Below are 5,791 nucleotides of genomic sequence, written 5' to 3'. Positions count from 1 at the left end.
GACCCCTCCTTGGGTTTCTGAGGCAGTATCCCCATGGAAGTAGATTGCCCCATCTTCCTTCTGAGGAGTGGCTGGTGGGTTTGAACCGCCAGCCTTCTGGTTAGCAGTCAAGTGCCTTAGGCACTACACCACCAGAGAATTCTGATCTAGACACCCTCCCCCCCAAAAAAAGCAAAAATTCAAGACAGAGGAACTGGAAAAAGGTGGTTGCAAGATGCCTGCAGAAGCAGAACTGAGTGTTCTGAGTGTGGAGAAGGCAGATGAAGAGCACCCAGTCTGCCCCTGGGACTGACAGGAGCATTTGAGCTCCTGTGAAAACACCCTGAAGGCGATAAAAGAAATGGGCTTTACACACACACTGAAATTCAGCATAAAGGTATCAGACCACTTCTGGAAGGCAGGGATCTTCTAACAGCTGCAAAAACAGGCAGTGGCAAAACCCTTGCATTTCTTATCCCTGCAGTTGAATTCATTGTTAAGTTAAAATTCTTGCCCAGGAATGGAACAGGAGTCTTTTTTCTCTCACCTACCAGGGAACTGGCCATGCAAACTTTTGGTGTTCTGAAGGAGCTATGACACACCATGTCCACACATATGGGTTGATCATGGCAGGCAGTAACAGATCTGCTGAAGCACAGAAACTTAGTAATGGGATCAATATCATTGTGGCTATACCAGGCTGTCTCCTGGACCACATGCCGAGTACCCCAGGGTTTATCTATAAAAATTTACAGTGTCTGGTTATTGATGAGGCCGATCATATCTTGGATGTTGGGTTTGAAGAGGAGTTAAAGTAAATTATTAAACTTCTGCCACTACGCAGACAAACAATGCTTTTTTCTGCCACACAAACTCGAAAAGTTGAAGATCTGGCAAGGATTTCTATGAAAAAGGAGGCTTTGTATGTTGGTGTTGATGATGATAAAGCCAGTGCAACAGCGCATGGTCTTGAGCAGGAATACGTTGTTTGTGCTTCTGAAAAAAGATTCCTTCTGCTTTTTACATCCCTTAAGAAGAACTGAAAGAAGAAATTAATGGTGTTCTTTTCATCCTGCATGTCTGTTAAATACCACTATGAGTTGCTGAAGGGGCTCTGGTAGCATAGTGCCTAAGGCACTTGACTGCTAACCAGAAGGCTGGCGGTTCAAACCCACCAGTTCAAACCAGCCACTCCTCAGAAGGAAGGTTGGGCAATCTACTTCCGTAGTGATACTGCCTCGGAAACCCAAGGAGGGGTCGCTATGAGTCAGGTCTGACTCGACGGCACATGGCAACAGCAACATGAATTGCTGAACTACATTGATCTGCCTGTCTTGGCCATTCATGGAAAGCAGAAGCAAAATAAGTGAACAACCACATGCTTTCAATTCTGTAATGCAGATTCAGGCATATTATTGCGTACAGATGTGGCAGCTGCAGTGCTGGATATTCCTGAAGTCAACTGGATTGTTCAGTATGACCCTCCAGATGACCCTAAGGAGTACATTCACTGTGTGGGTAGAACAGCCAGAGGCTTAAATGGAAGAGTGGAAGAGGTCAGCCTTTGCTCATTTTGCACCCGGAAGAATTGGGTTTCCTCCGTTACTTGAAGAAATCCAAGGTTCCACTGAGTGAATTTGAGTTTTCCCAGTCCAAAATTTCTGATATTCAGTCTCAGCTTGAAAAATTGATTGAAAAGAACTACTTTCTTCATAAGTCAGCCCAGGAAGCATATGTCATACATTTGAGCATATGATTCCCATTCTCTGAAACAAATCTTCAATGTTAATAATTTGAATTTGCCTCAAGTTGCTCTGTCATTTGGTTTCAAGGTGCCTCCTTTTGTTGATCTAAATGTGAACAGGAATGAAGGCAAACATAAAAAGCGAGGAAGTGGTAGATTCAGCTACCAGAAAGCCAAAAAGGTTGAAAAGTCCAAGAGCTTTAAAAACATCAGCAAGAAATCACCTGACAGCAGACAGTTCTTGCACTAAAGATACACCTTTCTTCATCTTCAATAACTTTGTCCCAAAATGATTTTCTTCCCTTTGTTCTAACAGGGAAATATTTGATGGCTTTAGAATTTGGACTGATTTACCAGGAGTATAAATTGACTTGGGCTGAAGGCACTAAGGACTGTTCCAGCAGATCTTTTTTTTTTATACAGGGGGCAGGGGGTGGGAGGGTTACATAAAACTGGTCAATTTTTCTTGCTTGCCCAAGGGCAAAGCAAAGGGATATATTTAGTCTTTGTTTCTTGATGAAATAATTAAATTTAAAATATTTTCCTCTTAAAGAAAGAAAAAAGGTAGGGTTTGGTAGGGGCTGAAGAGGGTGTAGCACAAGGAGCTGTGCTAGTCTGGAGCCCTGAGAAACCCCACTCTTCATGGTGAGGCCTCTAGACCATGTGCTCCCTTCAGATCGGGATTGGATCCCACTCCACTCTCAATCCTCAGAGTCTATCAGGGTGTCCAACACATGGGCAGCCCTCTGGACATCTGTTTTAAATATTTAGATATTCAAATATTTATTGTGTGAATATCATGTGCCATATGCTGTTCCAGAATCCAGTGGTGAACAAGACAGACTCAGTCCTGCTCTCATGAAGCTGACATCCTAGGATGTTGTTATTGTTGTAGTTAAATGCCGTCGAGTCAGACCCAACTCATAGCAACCCCTCCTTGGGTTTCCAAGGCAGTATCACTACAGAAGTAGATTGTCCCATCTTCCTTCTGAGGAGTGACTGGTGGGTTTGAACCTCCAGCCTTCTGGTTAGCAGTTAAGTGCCTTAGGCACTATGCTACCAGAGCTCCTTACATCCTAGGATGGGAGACAGAAAATAAATAAAATAATAACTGTATAGTTTCAGGTAATAAGAATATGAAAAAAAGAAAAACCAAGTGAAGGAAAAAGTTCCAGACTCCTGTCCAACACTCTGTTTGTTATCTTCACTTGGATATCCCATGGCCCTCTCAGACGTGTCCAGAACAACTCTTGACCTTCTCCTCCAACCTCTTTCTGCCCCAGGCTTCCATATTCAGTAACTGACACCTCCATCCATTTCATTGCTTGATCAGAACATCAGGCATCAAATCCATCTATCTTCAAATAATATTCTGGTCTATTGTTCTTCTCCACTTCCACCACTACCACTGTGGTCCTCCTAACTGATTGACTTCCACTCTTACCTCTTCTGCCTCCACTGTCTGATCTTCACATGGCAGTCGGAGTGATCCTTTCAAATATGAATTCCATCACATCATTCTGCCAGCAGCCCTCTGTGGCTCCCATGGCATGTGGAATCAAGTACTGCAGGCACATCAGAGGTTCCACTCTTCACCCTCTGCAACCACACTGACAGGATAGCTGCTCCTCAGATGCCCAGCTCCTTCCCTTCAGTGCCTCTGCAAATGCCACATCCTCTTCTGGAGCACTCTTCCTCCAGCATCCAGATAGATTCCCCTCACTTGCTCAAATATCTCACAATGGTCACCCAACTGAGAGGCCTGCCCTGACCTCTCTTTAAAATGGACTTTTTCCAGGATAGCAGTAATGGTGGCACAACATGAAAATGTCATCAGTGTCCCTGAGCTATAAATGGGGAAGTTGTTATGTTGGTGAATGTCTTGGTGTGTATGTTTTCACCACAATAAAAGTAAGTTTAGATTTGTTCATTCTTCTGGTATTTTCAGTATTCTTTGCCAACACCACAATTCGAAGCATCAACTCTTCTTTGGTCTTCTTTTATTCTTTGTCCAGCTTTCACATGCATATGAGATGGTTGAAAATACCATGGTGTGGGTTAGGCACACCTGAGTCATAAAAGTGACATCTTTGCTTCTTAACACTTTGGTCTTTTGTAGCATATTTTCTCAGTGTAATACAATGTCTGATTTCTTTCTTGTTTCTTTATTGATGTTCCTTGCAACTATGGTCTTGAGCCCACAGGTCCAACTACTCACTCCCTCAGGATGGTTGACTGTGGCCAAGAAGTTATCATAAGTTTGCCCCTTGTTAGCTCTATTATATATTCACACGTTCTTACAGCACATACAAATACATATGTAGAAATACTGTCTGCCAACCTTGTATATGGTCATGGGTATATTCCCTTTTGCCTAGACATACCTGATCATTCAGTCTGTCTACTATGGGGCAATCTACTTCTGTAGTGATACTGCCTCAGAAACCCAAGGAGGGGTCGCTATGAGTTGGGGCCGACTCAGTGGCAAATAACAACAACAACAACAACTCATCTATTTACCCACAGATTAATATTTGTTATCACTGACAACGTAATACTGTACATGTGAAAGGGTTTATCTTTGTTGTCCATACCTCTTGGATACCTCTTTGTCCTCAGTGTCACCGTGTTGATCACTCACTTTTGGTACATTGATGTTTACTTCATCCAAATTAATACTTGTCTCTACCTATCTATCAGTGTTCCCTCTCCTCCCCTCCCATCCCTGGTAACCAACAAAGAAAGTTTCCTGCCATATATAAACCTTTCCGTGGCTTTTTACAATAGTGAACTAATACAATATTTGTCCTTCTGTGATTTGACTTATTTCACTCAGCATAATGTCCTCCAAGTTCATCTGTGGTGTTTCGCAGATTCTACAATATTCTTTAGTGTTGCATAGTATTCCATTATGTGGATGTACCATAGTTTGGTCATCCACTCTTCCGCTGATGGGCACGTAGGTTGTTTCCATCTTTTTGCTATTGTAAATAATGCTGCAATGAACAGGGATGTACTTATATCTGTTTGTGTCCTGGCTCTCACTCCTTTAGGATATATACCTAGTAACAAGATTTACTGGATCAAATGGTATTTCTATTTCCAACTTCTTAAGGAATCATTATACCAATTTCCATAGTGGTAGTATCATTTTACAGCTCCACCAGCAGTATATGAGAGTTCCAATCTCTCCACATCCTTGCCGGCATTTGTTATTTTCTGAATTGTTGAACTTTGCTGTTAGTGCTGGGGTGAGATGGTATCTCATTGTTGTTTTGATTTCCATCTCCCTAATGGCTAATTAGGGATCAGTCGCAGGGATCCAGGTGAGGAGAGAGAACCCAGGCATGCCCAAAGCAGCAGGGCGGGAGAGCAGGGGAAAGGGGATTAAAAGCCAGGAACCCAGACAGAGGAGCAGTCAGCTGCAGGGGTCCAGATGAGGAGAGAGAACCCAGGCACGCTCAAAGCAGTAGGATGGGAGAGCCAAAGAAAGGGGATTAAAAGGCCCAGGAACCAGGACAGAGGAGCAGTCAGTCTCAGGGATCCAGGTGAGGAGAGAGAACCCAGGCACACCCAAAGCAGCAGGGTGGGAGAGTGGGAGAAAGGGGATTAAAAGTCCAGGAACAGAGTCAGCCACAGGGACCAGGTAAGGGTGGTATGAGAGGTTTCCAACAGGGAGACAAACCTGTTTGTCAGTTTGTCCTACTGTGGTGATGTGTTGTGGTGAGTTTTGAGGCTGAGCCACTGGTGTTTCAAACCCAGTGGGATGCACAGGGTGCACAGGTATCAGCCCAGCTTACAGACTGAGACAGACTAGGAAGAAGGAAGAGGCCATCCACTTCTCAAAGAATTGACCAGGGAAAACATGAATAGCAAAGAAACACTGTTTGATACATTACTGTGCAACTTTATGAATAGTTTGGTTAGGTTAGGAGGCTCTCAAAATAGGATTGGGAAAGAGCTGCATCATCAGAGTAAACCCAGCCTTACTCATGGAAAAGAGAAAGCTTCCGAGACCTTCATTTACTGATGTGGCACCACTCAAATTGAAGACATCCATTAATCATC

The 5,791-nt window shown here is 43.5% G+C and overlaps 1 pseudogene; it reads left to right on the top strand.

Moving 5' to 3' along the window:
• The window catches only part of LOC103212695, a 2,756-nt pseudogene extending 783 nt beyond the window's left edge, over positions 1-1,973 (top strand).
• Positions 1,974-5,791: the final 3,818 nt, after the last annotated feature.

Source organism: Orycteropus afer, unplaced genomic scaffold, assembly GCF_000298275.1.
Source record: "Orycteropus afer afer isolate SDZICR_OR568_19922 unplaced genomic scaffold, OryAfe1.0 scaffold01067, whole genome shotgun sequence".
Classification (NCBI taxonomy): domain Eukaryota; kingdom Metazoa; phylum Chordata; class Mammalia; order Tubulidentata; family Orycteropodidae; genus Orycteropus; species Orycteropus afer.
Note: the sequence above shows the minus strand (reverse complement) of the source record. Positions and strands in the feature narration are given on the sequence as shown.